The sequence below is a fragment of the Falco biarmicus genome, chromosome 2 (genome assembly GCF_023638135.1).
Source record: "Falco biarmicus isolate bFalBia1 chromosome 2, bFalBia1.pri, whole genome shotgun sequence".
Lineage (NCBI taxonomy): Eukaryota > Metazoa > Chordata > Aves > Falconiformes > Falconidae > Falco > Falco biarmicus.
Genome location: NC_079289.1, coordinates 74,032,517 through 74,049,694, shown reverse-complemented (window position 1 = coordinate 74,049,694; position 17,178 = coordinate 74,032,517). Strand labels below are relative to the sequence as shown.

The following is a 17,178-nucleotide window of genomic DNA, read 5'->3' as shown; positions in this document are numbered from 1 at the left end:
GGATGAATTATCCAAGAAAACTGCAATAGTCCAGTCATTTCTTGGATTTCTATGGTTATGTTCTTTAGTCCATTGGCAGGATTGTTGCTTTCCAAAGTGTCAGTTCTATAGTCACTTTTAACGAACCATTGAGAAAGCACATTGCCACCATATCCTTGAACCTGTTAAGGGATAAGGAATAAGATTGCCTAGGGAAAAAAAGGAAGTTAAATAAATAGGATTTAGAAAAGCCAGAGCAGAAGAGTCCACATCCCATCAGTGGTACATACAATCGAACACTTGATAAGCACTCTCTGCATGCCAATCACGATAAAAAATATGGGACCCGATCCAGAACCATAGGCATCACTAGTGGTCTATCATTGAACACATGAACCTTTGGGTGAAGCCACTCATGAAAAGAGCAGAGTGGGATCACACAGGATAAAACTAGGGATGTTTTAATTGTCAGCAGTGACAGATGAAGAACTTGTCCTTGCAAGTAAGGTTCAGACCTTACTATTTAATTTAACTCCAAGATGTGGTAACTGGTGAACTTGCATGTAAGTTGCGCTCACTACTTCTTTCCTGAAACAATATATGAATTGTTTGCAATTAAACCCCAAAAGTCGTGACCTAACCTCAGGAAATAAGTGAAACTGCCAAATAGAAACAAGAGGGACTTCATGATGAGAGTTCTAAGCAAGGTGCAAACATCTTTCTGACCAAATGGCAGGTCTCAAGGAAACCAAGATTTTCAGCACTGTTTCATTGTTCTATGGTGCACAGAAAGGTAACCATCAAGTTGTGAGGTGTGTTTTATATTAATATGTTCAGGTAGAACAAAAGATAATTAGTGACCTTGGGACTAGTGTGCATTCTCCATTTGGCCACCGAGGAAATCTCATTACATATGACATCTTGCAATGACTAGACAAAATTCAGTCAAACCACCTCTGCCTCCCTACCACCTGTGGCAAGATGCCAAGCTGGCACCAGATGAGCTGTAACACTTTGTAAGACAAGTGTTCTCATGACAATCCAGCCTGCAAGTTACTCATGATTTGTTTACTGATGAGATAAAGAAAAAACCCAAGCATCAAGTGGTAGTCTACTGCTGCAAGGGAAAGCACCAGTTTTATTACATTTCTCTTTTGCATCAGCATTTCTGCAGCCTGATCATGTGTGTGGGAAGGGGATGCTTTGGGAAGTACGTACCTGGTATGGCTTTCCCTAAAACCTCTGCAAGGGTCCACAGAACAACATTCTTTCTTAATGGATGCAGCTACTACAGGTGTTTCATGTTATTAGTGTTTCTCCCACAAGCTGAGGAAAGGTTTAGGACAGACTCACCTGTGATTTCTACCTTGAGCTCAGACTGTAGAATTGGTGGTGCCTGTCTGTATTGCAGAGAACTTCCGTGAATGCTGGGCTATTTGCTTACTTCAGGAAAGAACTCGTTTTCAAGCCCTGTTTAGGCTTCCAATTAATTTCCAAATGAAATGGTAGAAATCTCTCCTTGGCAAGGCCTCAAGGAGAGAAGAGTTTTAAAATGTGCTCTTCCACCACCCATTGATTGTGAAGTTTCCCTGGCTAGGATGCTTTCCCTGCAATAATGAATGGCTAAAAGGTGAAAGTTCACTGTAAAGCTGCACTTTAAAGGGGTAGCTTGGCTGGCAAAACAGGTCAAAAGGTTTAGAGTAGAAACAGAGAGAAATAAGGGAAACAGAGCAAATTATATAATCAGTAGCTACTCTAATGCAGTTACAGAGGTATGAGACTTGACTGAAATTGTAATTATTTTCCTTTTTTTCCTGATTTCTGTTTCTTGTACAACAAACAGAAAACACAGGTAGATGGATGATGGTCATGCATGTATTGTGGTATAACAGCAGATGAAGTAATGCAGTATGTAAGTGAGGGCAGTCATCACTTTCTTCTGAGTTAAGAGAAAGTATCACACTTTTTTTATTCCCTTCCTTCTAAAGAGTACCAGTTTGCATAAAAGACTCTGCAGAAGATATGCATCTTCATGCCAGAAGATATGCATAATCATCATGACAATATAGCAATGGAAAGAATCCAATGACAAAAGAAAATAAATGCTCCACTCACTTTCAGAGGTGTGAATCATTCAGCAAACTGCTTTCTGTGAGACTTAATGTGAGCTCCTCCAAAAAACCTGGCACTGCAAGTGTGTTTGTCTTCCAGTAAAAAGCTTCCCCTGAAAAACAAATGTTACATTGCCAGTGGTGAGGTTGATATCGGGAGGGTTTTATGGTTTAGGTTTTGTTTCGCTTTCAGTGATGGCTACCTGTTAGAACTGAGAGTGATTGCATAAAACATTTCACAAGATAACCAAGGAAGGTTAATGTTGTGATTTCAAATAGAAATCAAGAAAGCTTCTTTGAGCCTAGTAGGATGAGAAAACTGCTGAGAAAGCCAAGGGATGTCAGCAAGAAGAAAGAATTTGTTTAGTCTTTCAAAGCTGATGCTGCTTCTTGCTGAAGTCCCTTCAGCAAGAGAAAACACCTTCCTGAAACAAGTGAGGGGCTGATGCACACGCATGCCAAAGCATGTGGAACGATAGTGCTCCTGGTCGGAGAATAGCTATATTATATGGCTGTTTATAGATCTTAAAAGAATACTTGCCTCAAGGATGCCCATAAACAGCAGGTAAATAAAAGAGGTCTCCACAATTGCACCAAAAGTTTGACAAATTGCATTATGGCAATGTCTGGAAGGTTGAGAGACCTTGTGAATTATTGGCCAGTGCATTTATTCAGTGCAAGTATTGTCTTCATAAAACAGGAAATGGGACAGAAGAAAAGCTTAGTTATCTTGATTGCTGCTCTGTAGAGGAATTGAGAGTCCTGCTAGAGGATAAATATAGTGCTGACACTATTGTGTTTACTCAGCTTCTGTACGTCTTGAATCTGCAGATTCTCAGAACAGAATTATTCTTGGAACCCGTAGTCCCAGTACTGGAGAAGCTGGGTCATGATGTGTTACAGTGAATTAGGATACAGGAAACTGCACTGGTATAAAAGCCTTAATTTATTGTCAAGTGAATTTCCTTAATTATGAACATTTTTCATACAGATTGAAAAAGTTAAAACCTTCAATATTTATGGAGTAAAGAAAATCTTATCAGTTTCAGTATAGGTAATTTAACTAAATCTATGGAATGTATGACTTCATAAAAATTTACAAAATGCCTAAGATTGCCTCTGCAGAGGATTTGGGGTACTACATTTGTATCCCAGTCTTGTCAATCAGTCTCATAATGAGTGTTTGACCTAGACATGCATGTTTTCACCAAACCAATCAATTTGACGATGATGTTCCCCTTAGCTGCTGCGCACTCCGAGGGATGATTTGGTTTGTTTATTGAAAGGGAGGGGACTTGGATGACAGAGTAGTCTAAAAGTATCCTTTACTAGACCAGCACATATTACCACAGCCTTTTTGGGTCAATCTGTATTCTTCTTAAAACCAGACTAATTGTAAAGCTTTATATGACTAGCTTTGTAACCTTCAATTTAAAACATAAAGATTCAAAGATTTGCATTTAGTCTTCTTCATAGCTAATGCTAAGAAGGAACATTGCTATTATAGCCAAGAAGAAGTTGATAATCCAAAGTGTATAATTCATTTTTATTTTTCTTTCTCTGGCTTAATTGTTTTAAAATTTATCATCTTTTATGTGAGGTATCAGAGGTGGAAAACAAGTGATATTAGCAACTTGGGTACAGCTTAGAACTGGTTTTTGCTTTTGGGTTTTGCTTTTATTTTTTTATTTTAATTTTTTTTAATTCCACCAACAAATATACATGTCTGTGTAGTAGAATTGCCTGAACCCCAAGCTTGCTTCAGGACCAATGATCCTTTCTGTAGAACACAGACACAGTTATCACTTTTTTGCATAACCAAGCTATGCTTCAAATCTTACAAGCAGAGTTTATACCCTTCCAAGAAACAGGGCTAAAAGTCCATTGGCTGAATTTGGTTCAAATCTGCAAGTACCACTTGGTGTCCTCAGACTATAGAATCAGCTGATTTTGCCCAAAGCCCTGCGTTTCCTTTGATTGTGGCATATAGTAAAAGCTATTTGTTTTCCTAATTAATAAGACACTTTGAGATTGTAGCAAGGGGATTTGTTTAAGACTTTTACTCCTATTGTGGCCTTTAGAATAAAAGGGGAAATGGCAGGCAACTGCACCTGATGATATGGTGACCTCACGTGGTAAGGAAAGTATAAGCAGAAGTTTGCAAGGTATAGATTTGCCCATAACACGGCAGAGCTCCAAACATCTATTATTATCTCGATATATAGGGCTATCTAGTAGGTACACTAGACAGCTCTGTCGTGGATATTACACTGCCTGGAAGCTGAAATATAGCTCAGCCATTCACTGTGTGGCTGGAACATCTCATTGGTCCTGAAGTTTGTTTTGATTTCAGCTTCCAAGAAGTAATTTTTCACCCCGTTTCCTTTACTTTCCTGATTAAGCTTGCTTGTCTGTGATCCTAGGCTACCATCATGTGGCCACTTCGAGAATCTCCCCAAATAACAGAAACAAAGACCGATGAATCGGCCCAGAAAGCAGCAAGGTACTACCTGTGTACAAAATGAAGGCCACATTAGCTTTCAGAGGGCTTAATTTCGCTTGATTGCACTCAGTCATCCCTTACACAGATGTTATGCCTTTTCATTTGTGCTTGTTTTGTTCTTCTTTAATACTTCTCCCTCCAAATACTGACAAAACATATCATAATTTCAGAAAAAAAAGGTGTACTTTTTTCTCTAAGTAGCAGCATTGGGCCACTCAATGCATTAAACTCAAAGATACAGGTTTAACTATGCTGGGCATTTCTGCCCACACATTCCAAATAGAGTTTCAAATCATTCCTATATAAAACCCTTTTGTAAGGCCCTTGATATCATCCCCCACAATATTCTTGCCTCTTGACTGAACAGATACTGAAAGAGAGAGAGAGCATTGGACAGATGGACTGCTAGATGATAAGGAACTGGCTGGATATGCACATCCAAAGATTTACAGTTGTCCATGGCTTGCTGTCCACCTGGAAACCGGTAACAAGTGGTGTCCCTCGGGGGTCTGTACTGGGAGCAGTACTATTTGACATCTTCATCAATGGCATAGACAGTGGGATAGAGCGCGCCCTCAGCACGTTTGTAGATGGCACCAAGCTGAGTGGGGCAGCTGATTTGCTGGAGGGAAGGGACACCATCCAGAGGGACACTGACAGGCTGGAGGAACAGGCCCATGCAAACCTCATGAAATTCAACAAGGCCAAGTGCAACGTCCTGCACCTGGGTTGGGGCAGTCCCCTGTACCAATACAGGCTGGGGGATGAACGGGTTGAGAGCAGCCCTGCAGGGAGGAACTTAAGGATACTGGCAGGCAAAAAATTGGACATGAGCCGGCAACGTGCACTCACAGCCCAGAAATCCAGTCACCTCCTGGGCTGCATAAGCAGAAGTGTGGCCAGCAGGTCAAGGAAGGTGATTCTCCCCCTCTACCCTACTCTCATGAGACCCCACGTGAGGTACTGCGTCCGGCTCTGGGGTTCGCAGTACAAGACAGACCAAGACCTGTTTGAGGGGTTCCAGAGGAGGGCCACAAGAGTGGTCAGAAGGCTGGAACCTCTCTCCTCTGAAGGGAGGCTGAGAGAGTTAGGGTGGTTCAGCCTGGAGACGAGCAGGCTCTGAGGAGACACTGTTGTGGCCTTTCAATGCATAAAGGGAGCTTCTAAGGAAGACCGAGAGACACTTCTTACCAGGGTCTGTAGTGACAGGGCAAAGGGCACTGGTTTTAAACTGAAAGAGAGTCGATTTAGATTGGACATAAGGAAGACATTTTTTATGATGAAGGTGGTGGGGCACTGGCACAGGTTGGCCAGAGAAGTTGTGTGTGCCCCATCATTAGAAGTGTTCAAGGTCAGGTCGGATGTGTCTTTGAGCAACCTGCTCTACTGAAAGATGTCCCTGCTCGGGGCAAGGGGGTTGAACTAGATGATCTTTAATTTCCCTTATCACCCAAACCATTCTATTATTCTGTGATTCTATAAAACATGATTTTATTAAACAATCTCCAGAGCTCATGCTCCTGAGCTATTTGTTTCAGCCTGTGAATCAAAGCAGAGAAATATGGAAACATCTGGTGCTATAGATTTGCAGCTGTCAGGGTAAGAACAAAGGTCTCCAGATCAAACTATAATGTTGAGCAAAACTTTGTACCATATAAGGGCTCTTGTGCTGAACTAATTTTTTCTCAGGTAGTAATGGAAATAGTATTTAAAAAGAAACATCTTTAATGTATTCATTGCAGAATGGACTGGGATTTTCGGTTTGAGCTCTTCATCAGGAAATAATCTATGTTGGAGTCTGTCACAATTTGAAATATAAATCCAGTCTCCAACCAAATAGAATGCTTATTGTGGTGTTAACATTTCACCTTACTCTTTTTCTCCACATACAACAAGTTGTTTAAAAAGTGGGAAAATTGAGATAGTTTAAATAAAGAAAGATTTGTAGCTACAGACATTGTTAAGTCCTGGTTCTACCTATTTTATTTTATTTTATTTTATTTTATTGTATTGTATTGTATTTTATTTTATTTTATTTTATTTTTGCCAGAATTAAAACTCTTAAACCTTTTTAATGCAACATAATTTCTGTTAACATTTATATACTGTCAAAAAGCACATCAATGCTGAATTTGCAGGCAGGCTGATTGACCAGGCTAAATCATGCTTTTGCTTACAGTCATCTTACACATTATAGCTCTGTACTGTGAATGTTAAACAAGGCTTCAAGGATGGGATTAATTTCTGAAATGCAGCTTAAACCTGCATATTGTAGTCATCTGTACTTTAGTTACTTGACTCTGTGCTCCCTTCAGTCTCTGTGAAGAGAAATGGATATTTTCTGGGTGAAAATGAACAGGGTGAGAGGAATTTTGTTTTGTCAGAGTGTATTTCCTTTCATTGACAATAATGATAGCTGAATCTGATTTGTACACATATAAATATCTCCACTTAAAAGACATTTCTTCATTCCAGAAGTCCTTTGCCTTTTAAGTTGCAATGACAATCATCTGATTATTCCCAGAAAGGTAATATGCATCAGTCTGAAATTGTAGTTTTACAGCAGTAACATAAGCACTTTAATTTCTTTCCCATACAATCACTGTTACACTCTGACTTGCAGAGATTTGTGCTCAGGTTCTTCAGTCATTAGGTTACGCTGAATATTGTGTAAGAAAATATTAAGGAAGTAAATGAATGGTGTTCTTCCTGTATCTTTCTGTATTTCTTGGTAAACTTGTACTTATCATGTTCTAATCATTGCTTTCTAGTGAGGTTTTGCATTATAGCGATTTTCTTCTTAGAAGTACCTTACTCATTGCTCTGTTGTTCCAGTTTGTGAGATATACTATCCTAGCTAGTTTTGCTTTCCTTTTTTCTTTCAAGTCTTCTTAGCAACTATTTACCCTCTGTATTTCAAGTTGGTGTAGTTTTTCCTTTGAGATATTCAGAAAAGATGCAGTACTTTTAAAACACTAAATATTGAATAGTTATTAGTACCCCTTTCCACCCATATGGAGGTAGTCTCTCTGTGACAGCAACTCTGTTTTTAGCTGTAAAGCCGCACACCCTGAGCTGCTGACCTTGTGAGACTGCCTCAGCCTCTCTGATACCCACTCTGCTGTATCAGCAGTGGGATATTATTCCAAAAAGACATAAATGGGTACAGTGCAGGTAGTAAGTTCTTGAAGGAGACCTTGTTTCTTTCAATGGCACTTAAATTCAGGGAGCCGTTAGGACCTCTTCTGGTAGCCTAGTGTATGAGGAACACCTGGTGATGGTGTTCAGCAGTGGCAAGATAGCCGTGGTGCTCTTCAAGACATAATTGCTTGGTGACTCTCCTGTGCTTCAAACTCTGACAGTCCCCTCTTACCACAAAGCCTTTGTTTTAGTGATAACACTTACTCAGTCCAAATCACATGCAAAGAAAAACTAAAAAGGCCTTGACAGTCTTTGAGAAACTCAGGCACCCTGAACACTTCTGGCAGTAGCCTCTACAGGAGGCATGTCTGAATGTAGTCCTTGTATAGCAAAGTTGAATGGGTTGGCAGTTGTCATGTGACAAATGAAGACAACAAATTTCCTCCAGAGATTAGGTTACAACCTTACAACAATAATGTGTTCTGCGTTATCATTACTACATCCATAAAGCCCCCCATAATTACTTACAGCATTAAACATTCCCAAACTATTTTTTAACAGAAAAAATCCCAAGCCTAGCTGCAGTCCATCTTCATCACACTGACACGTTTTTCTCAGGTTTAGTGGCTTTCCCTACTGACCTGTTGATCACAGTTTTTTCTGTTCAAACAGGACATGTCAGATACCTAGACGGTTGGTCATAGGTCTGATCTAACAGGAGACAATCAATGTCAGTCTTTCATCCAGCAGAATGACTAGGTTTGGAAAAAAGCACCTCTTCAGCAATTTCTCCTGCAGGTACTGGTAACTCTAGGTGAGATAAGGTAAAAGTATGCATGCCAGATGCAAACGTCATTTGCTTCTGTAGCAGTATATGGTCTAAATCCCTTAAAAGCCATATTTTGGGGCAATACTGTGGTGGGTTAGCATTCGCTAACAGGCAAACTCCCACTCGGTTGCTCGCTACGCCTCCTTAGTAGGACAGGGGGAGAAAATTGGAAAAAAAAAAAAAGGAATTGGAGCTCATAGGCTGAAAAAAGAACAGAAAGATTGCTTACCAGTTGCCACTGTGGGCAAAACAGACTTAACACAGGGAAGATTAACTTTCATTTATTGCCAATTAAAATAGATACTGGTAGTGAGAAATAAAAAGACCAATATTTAAACACCTGCCTCCTCCCACCCCTGCCTCGGCTCTGCCTCGCTCCCCTTTATACCCCTCTACATCCCCAAGTGGTATGGGGGCATGGGGACTGGGGGGCTATGGTCAATACAAAAACGGTTCATCTCCACTGCTCCTTCCTCCTCATGCTTATTCTGTGTGCCAGCATGGGTCCTTCCAGGGCTGGAGTGAATCTCTGCTCCATGATGAAGCATCTCCAACTCCTCCTCCTCCTTTAACTTTGGTGTTCCCTCTGATTTTTCTCACTTTTTTTCCTCCCTCCTCCTCTCTCTATCCAGCATTCCTCCCCCTTTCTTAAATATTTTTTTCCAGAGGTACAACCTTTTTGGCTGCTGGGCTCAGCTGTGTCCTGCCGTGGGTCTCTGAGCTGGCTGGAATAGGATACAGGACAGTCATTGGAATCTTCTCACAAGCGCCACTCCTGCAGTCCTGGCCAGACCTGTCACCACATCAGGCCACCTACACCCAATGCATGTTAAAATAAGTTTGAGGCACTTTGCTTTTTCTTCCTAAAATAAACAGAAGTGTGAATTAAAATTGAGCTAGAGCTTAACACTTGCTCTGGGATGTCACCTGCAAATAGGCATTCTCACCAGCAAAATAGTTACAGGTCAGAGTAAGCAGGGACACTTCTTGCTCCTTAACTTAAATACTATGCTTATCAGAAATAATGACCTAGCTAAGACAGATTACTAGCAATTTCAGGAGAAGATGATGTGTTGAATACTCTTCATGTAATGTACCCAAAAGAGGCTTTGGTTTAAGCATGGAGCTATTTTCCCAAAGCTATCCTAATTAAGATATCTACAGGTCAGTTGTTACTGGAAAAGTAATTCCAAAGCACAGAGTGGGATTCATCTGTAATGTTAACCATCTAAAAATCATATCCAAGTCTGATCCAGAGTCTCATTCAAAAGGGCGAGACTCTGAATTATGTAGGGCATAATTCATTTGTTCTGCCTTATGGAATGAGATCAAACCTTTAACAGACAACATGACAAGTTCATTAATCCTTGTTCTCTGTGAAGGGAACCCAAGGTTATGAGCCCAAACTTAAGGATCTTTGACAGATACCTAAGTAATGACAGATAAATCTTATCCTCCTGATGCAGAGATAGATCTTTGCACAGTGCCGCAAATGTCTCGTCCGCTGATACCTGGTACCGGTAGTTTCAGTGGTGAGGTTACCTACTACAAATTAGCTAGCTCTATCATGTTTGCAGTGTTTATCATTCCCTTAGGTTTTTCCAGCTATTGGAACACTTATGGTGATTCTTCAGAAATAAACCTGTTTTAACCTAAGGAACAACTGCTTAAAAGGAGGAAAAATATTTAGCCACACACACACCTCAGATAAAATGAAAGAGATGAGGCTAAAATAGTGACTCAGCTTAACGCAGGGAGCACAGTCATGACAACCCTAACTCAGCTGGGTAAACTTTGAGTTCTCTTGCGTCAAGAGAGATGGTACTTCTGCATGATCAAGCACACTATTAAGGGTTGGAAAAGGAAGTAGTGTCTGGGCCTGAACAGGATCTGACTGATTTACTGGTCAGCTGAACTGGTTGCACACAGGGAGGTGAGTAAGCTGATCTGTGGGGCAAGTAACATTGGACTGAGTGCAGAAGATTTGGAAATGTTACGTATGCTTGACCCACAGTGAAAGCTACAGCTTTAAGTAATGACCTCTGAACAAGAAACATGTCTCTGGGACTCTCCAGCATGCTAAATGGGGAATTACCTAAGCTTCACAGTTAGAAATTGCACTGTAGAGGGCTGTATCTTCTCATCTTCTCTGTCAGAAAAGTGTGTGTCCCTCTTGTGGGACTGCAGGAGTGAATCATGGATGGATTGCAACAGTTGTGAACCTCTGCCAAAGGTAGGTCCTAACAGCATTCCTGTTTTAAACTTTGGGCAAGGTTAATTCCCTTCTCTCACATTCTTCCCAGAGGCAAACACTGTCACCTCGTCCTCTGCCAAGGAAGCCAGGGCTGTGTTAGAGCTGCCCTCCTCTGACTGACAGACTTTAACCGCTTCTCCTCCACTTTATTTTCTATCCAGTAATTCTCAAGAGAAAAATTTATCGTTTAGTCAGAAAAATCAAGAACCCTTCACTGAGAAAATGCAAAATAACCCCTACCTGAACTCTCAAATTATTTTTAGGCAAAGTTTTAGATTTCAGAAGGCTCTTCTTACAAAACTTTCTAAAATTTAGAATAAATCAATTTGTTAAATGTCCAACATTTTAAGATTTTATCAAAGTATTTGCTGACGTTTTTTTACTGATGTAGATAGGTCAGTCTTTTGGTTGAGAACAGAGTGGCTTCAAGAGGCATGTGTAATGTGTAGTGGTTGCTCCAAGCTGAGCTATGGCAATGCCTCAGCCGTGTCATGACAGACACCGCTCGCTGCCCTTCAGTGTGATTTCTTGCTCAGTGTATTCTTGCTGACAGGAGTCTGAGAGGCCAAAAGAACACAATAGAAGAATTTTTGTTGCTGAGGTCCAGATTAGTAGTAAGGAAATAGAACTCTGAACAAGCACAACTATCAAAATTGACCAATATTTAAGAGTGCTGAGCTCCTAGAAATGTATACTTCTCTAATACAGAATAAATATTTGAAAATCTCTCTAGGTGAAGTGGCCAATGACAATCATTTTGTTGGATGGTTCAATTGTGAAGAGGTTGACATGTTTTGGAACTGTGATTAGCAAAAGCTATTTCACAAACAAGTCATATATTTACTTGCACTTGACATATGGATAGACATTTTCCTTCTGCCTGGCTTTGGGGAATTTTATATCAGAATGTTTGGTGATGAGTAAATTTTCTTTCAGCTGGGTGGTAAATGCTGCTCTTCACTATTGTGCTCTTGGGCAACCAGAATTTCGTAGGGGAGGAGTGTCATGAAGGTGGATAGATTTTTTTCCCCTCTAGATTTGGCTTATTAAAGGATACCAATTTAGTTGCCTGCACTAAAATGTCATCTGCACCTATTGTCTTTCTTGGTTAGGCAATGGGTGCCGCATGGTAAAACTAGAAGACTTGCAGAATCACAGAATCACAGAAAGGTCAGGGTTGAAGGGACCTCTGGAAATTATGTAGTCTAACCCCCTGCTAAAGCACGTTCACCCAAAGTAGGCTGCACAGAATCGCATCCAAGCAGGTTTTGAATCTCTCCAGAGGAGACTCCACACCCTCTCTGGGCAGCCTGTTCCACTGTTCTGCCACCCTCAAGGTAAAGAAGTTTTCCCTCATATTCAGATGGAACTGCCTGTGCTGCAGTTTGTGCTCATTGCCCCTTGTTCTGTCACTGGGCACTGGTGAAAAGTGTCTGGTTTCATCCTCTTGACACTCACCCTAAGATATTTGCATGCATTGATAAGATCCCCTCTCAGTCTTCTCCAGGCTAAGGAGGCCCAGCTCTCTCAGCCTTTCTTCAGAAGGGAGATGCTCCAGTCCCCTAAGCATCTCCATAACCCTCCGCTGGACCCTCCCCAGTAGCTCCCAGTCTTTCTTGAACTGAGGAGCCCAGAACTGGACACAGCACTCCAGATGTGGCCTCACCAGGACAGAAAAGAGGGGGAGGATTGCCTCCCTCCACCCGCTGGCCACAGTCCTCCTAATGCACCCCAGGATCCCACTGGCTTTTTTGGTCACCAGGGCACACTGCTGGCTCATGGTTAGCTTGCTGTCCACCAGGATTCACAGGTCTTTCTCCGCAGAGCTGCCTTCCAGCAGGTCAGCCCCAGCCTGTGCTGGTGCATGTGGTTGTTCCTCCCCAGGTGCAGGACCTTACACTTGCCTTTGTTGAACTTCATCAGGTTCCTCTCTGCCCAACTCTCCAGCCTGTCCAGGTCTCGCTGAATGGCAGCGCAGCCTTCTGGTGTGTCAGCTGCTCCTCCCAGTTCTGTATCATCAGCAAACTTGCTGAGGGTACACTCGGTCCTTCATCCAGGTAATTGATGAATAAGTTGAACAGGACTGGACCCAGCACTGACCCCTGAGGAACATGGCTAGCTATAGGCTTCCAACAAGACTCTGCACCACTGACCACAACCCTCTGAGCTCTGCCCTTCAGCCATTTCTCAATCCACCCCACTGTCCACTCATCTAACACACACTACCTGAGCTTACCTATGAGGGTGTTATAGGAGACAGTGTCAAATTCTTGCTAGGTCAGGACAGACAACATCCACCTCTCTCCCCTCACCTACCCAGCCAGTCATTCCATCATAGAAGGCTGTTAGGTTGGTCAAGCATGATTTCCTCCTGGTGAATCCATGTTGACTACTGACGACCTCCTTTTCCTCCACATGCTTAGAGATTATATTCAGGATGACTTGTTCACCTTTCCAGGGACAGATGTGAGGCTGACGAGCCTGTAGTTTCCTGGGTCCTCCTTCTTGCCCTTTTTGAATACTGGAAAGACATTGGCTTTCCTCCAGTCCTCAGCACCTGTCCTGTCCTCCATGACCTTTCAAAGATGATGAAGAGTGGCTTAGCAATAATACCTGCCAGACCCCTCAGCACTCAGGGGTGCGTCCCATTGGAGCCCATGGATTTGTGGGTGTCAAGACTCCTTATCGAATACCAGTTTGTGAGTTGAAAAAATCAGATGGAGGATGTAGAAGGCAGCACTTTACGATATCTTTGGAAATCTAAATAGGAAACAGTCTTTTAATAACCATTTGTGAATCAACAGAAGCTTTGCCAGTTCCAGTCCTAGGTCTTAATGGTGGAAGAATGCAAATTAAGACTTGAAGTTTAAAGATGTTACAAGGATTTTTGAGCACCTGAAATTTCTTCTGCGTACCAACTGGGAAGGAAAATAGAATGAAGCATTCTGAAGGGCATTTGTAAATGAATTGTATAGAGGAAGCATGGAGAGAAATTAACAGTGCTTCATTAAAGAAATTGAATGAAAAAATGTCTTTTATTTAGAGCCCATTTCTTTTTTCAATCTGCCTCGTTTAAAAGGTTTTATCTAAACAGGGGGAGCAGACACAGCCTTTGTAACAATTTTAGGGATCTGAAATTCAATTGTAATCAACAGAGATCTAATCAAAGCAGTTTACAGTGTGATTTATCAGATTTATTGTATGGGTCTACCTGAAGGTGACATGAGTCTCTTCCTTCATTCTTTCAAGCCTTAGTCTCTTAGACTGCTTGTCATCACAATTGTGATTCATCACTGATCTGACCATCACCCCAGAAGGAATTTGTGTGTATAACGAGGTACTAGCTCCTGATCTGTGTTCTGAATTTTTCTATGTAGTTCACAAAGTTTAAAATGGAAATTTCAGAATTGTAACAATTCCTAGCTATCTCAGCTATTTCTGGTGTGATTTGGAAATTTTGTATCATACCTCTCTGCCTCAGTACCTCACTCAGAAAAGATTAGGGGTCTGGTTTCCCCCCCCCTTTCCCTCCCATTTCTCTCCCCCCTTAAAAGTGGTGCATATCCTAAGGTAGGTGTTAAATGGGTCTGTTTAGTCTAATGGATTTGTAATTACAATACTATCAGCAATACCTTTATAATTCAAACCTTTTACTGATTCCTCCTGATTAGCTGAGAAGGAGCATGCCTATACAGCACTGCACTCCTTTATAGGGCTCTTTCCCACCCTAATACAAAGCCAGCATACCCCACAGTGTACCCCAGACCTCCACACCGCTGTCTCATAAATCTCGCATGTAGAATTTGACTGTAATTGATATTAACCTTTACAGATGTGAAAAAGCAGAGAAACTAGAACAGAAGCATTGTATCTGAAGTTTACTTTCACTGTCAACAGATGGCAATTTGCTGTAGCTGATAATTTTTGGATAGCAGAGAGACATCTTCTCCAAGAAATTGCTTTCTCTGGCAAGCCTTGTATTGATGATATATGTACATATGCATTTATCTAGTTTGAAAAGTGTTACAAAAGTAATCCACAACTAAAGAAACTTTACATTTTGAGACTGCAGATACAGAGTAGAAGGCCACATGGACAGCTGCCATCCCTATTATGTGAAACTGAAACATGAAAACAGCTTCCAAACAGGATTAAGAGACCCAAATGGTGGTAATTTAGTCACTGCAGTAAAAAACTGTGATGTCAAAATTCCCATTTGCTAACTAACTCATATAAATTTCAGGACACTCCCTTTACCTTGCTGATTTCCTTCAAGCTTGCTTCACTACCCTTTTGCAATGAAACACTTCATTTTCAACAGCCCAAATCTCTGAAATTTCATTTTCATATCAGTGCAAAGCAAACGAAGAGATTTTCCACTCTTCCTCTCTTGATGCAAACTGAGGTGGAACTAAAGAGCACCCCAAATGCCCCCAGCACATGATTACAAACAGTAGTCATGCTAACACAACAAACCAGACTTCGAGGAAATCTGAGAAGGGAAACCCCGTGTCCTTTAATCACAGGCATGGGACTTCGCTGGAACTAGCTCAACACAGGGTTCAGATGACTACAAAAGAAATGGCTGCTAAGTACTAAGAGCACTGGCTTTACAGATTGTTAGCAGTCATTACTTTCTACAGGCAGATAATGCCGGGCAAAGTACTGCATAGTGCATTATCCTTATGGATATTTTTAATTATATGACATGCATTTTTGATCCATATATGGTTCCAATGCACCACTTTAATGAACTGTAACTATTATTGAATCCAGTGTGAGAGTCTATAAGGATGGAAGAAAGTATTGATACCTACCATTCTAGCTTTTCTTGGTAAATTAACTGTCTGTGGGGAAAATAAGTAAATAAGTAAATAAATAAATCTTTGAGGTGTAGCTTTCTTCCTTTTTATCCTTCATTATTTAAAATTCTAAGAAAACTCTAGAAAACATACCACGAGGTAATGAATGGCTTTTCTCTGAAGTCAGCAATGGTACGTTTTATGCTATTGGTATCAGAAAACAGGAAGAAACAATTGCTGTCATCAATTCAATGTAGAAACTACACACAATGTAGAAACAGATAAAATTTACATTTTTTGCTAATAAGCAGGAGACACTATAGGGAAATAAGTTTTCTATATTTTAAAAAATAAGTACTAAGCTTGTGGTCAGGTTTAATACTGTTAACACTGGATTTGAAATTCTAAGCCACACTCTTCTCATTTAAATACAACATACTTCTAAATATAGTCAAAGTTTTCAGGAAGCACTTACCTCCCTTTATTTAGTTCATTGTTATAAAAGTAGTTTTTTTGTACATCCTCACCTTCAACTCATGTATGTTAAACTCTAGAACAAGGGAACAATTGGATTCAAGGCATTAGAAGTAAAGCTGTTGCTTTGGCCTTTTATTGTGTAATTGCATTATCTAATGTTAACAATAAAATAACATATGGACCTAAATACATTCCTTTCTAATCTAAAGCCAAGATTAAATTATTGAATCTATGTATAAGGGAAACCTGGATATAAAACAGTCACAGTAATCACATGCAAAAAATATGTTATTAAAAAAAAGAAACACATGGTATACACCCAAGACACAATGCAACAGTTTTTAAGGCTTTACTAGTAGGAAGTTGAAATGTTCCATCGGGCTTTTGTATTTCTTTGGTTGGGGTCTTTTTCTGTTTGTTTGGATATTTTTAAACATGTATTTTTAACATACATACTGAAAGAATAAAAATATTTCCATACTTCACTGTAACGAGGTCTGCCTGGGGTGAGGATGAAGATCTTTAGGTCTCTACCACTTCACTTAAGCCATCAGAGCAAGGGGGGTGCATGGGATCCTTCCTTTGTCAGCATTTCTCTGCTGCGTGCCAGGTAGCTAAGGATGGGGAAAAGCAAAGCAGAAGAAACAGTTTCTATGCTCTGGAAGGGATCGCACCAGTTATTAAATGAAAGAAAATGTATTCCTTGATCTCTTCAGACTTTTGTAGCAGTGCTTGTGAAATAAGACTTTTGAAAAATAGGTTGTCCAAATTTGGCAATTTTTTAAAGGGCAGTAAAAAATGTGTTCTTGATACCTTAGGTTCATTTTTGCACCTAAACCTGTGGTCAGATTCTTAGTGAATAAACTTTTTAATGTGAACAAAGAGGCATATCTGTTCCAAACCATATTCCCAGAAAAAAACCAAACAGTTATTTCCATTATTCCCTCTCTAAACTCAGCTTGAGGTAGAAAGCTGGAATGGCAAATATCAGTTAATATGAATAAAGTGGCAAGTTGATTTCAAACCCACTTATTATCAAGGTAGTCACATCTCCCAGAATACCACTCATAACATGCTGCTAT

General features: G+C 40.6%; 1 protein-coding gene across 2 annotated transcripts in view; it reads left to right on the top strand.

The window, feature by feature from the left end:
- Window positions 1-17,178, top strand: part of LOC130144529 (interleukin-5 receptor subunit alpha-like) — a 43,214-nt gene that overhangs the window by 3,996 nt on the left and 22,040 nt on the right. Inside the window, exon 1 of one of the 2 annotated variants that reach the window (XM_056328371.1) lies at window positions 10,747-10,796. The exons of the other annotated variant lie outside the window; for it this stretch is intronic. The gene's annotated coding sequence lies outside the window, so the exon portion shown is untranslated. Of the gene's footprint in view, window positions 1-10,746; window positions 10,797-17,178 lie in introns of those variants that run through there. 2 annotated transcript variants of the gene reach the window in all.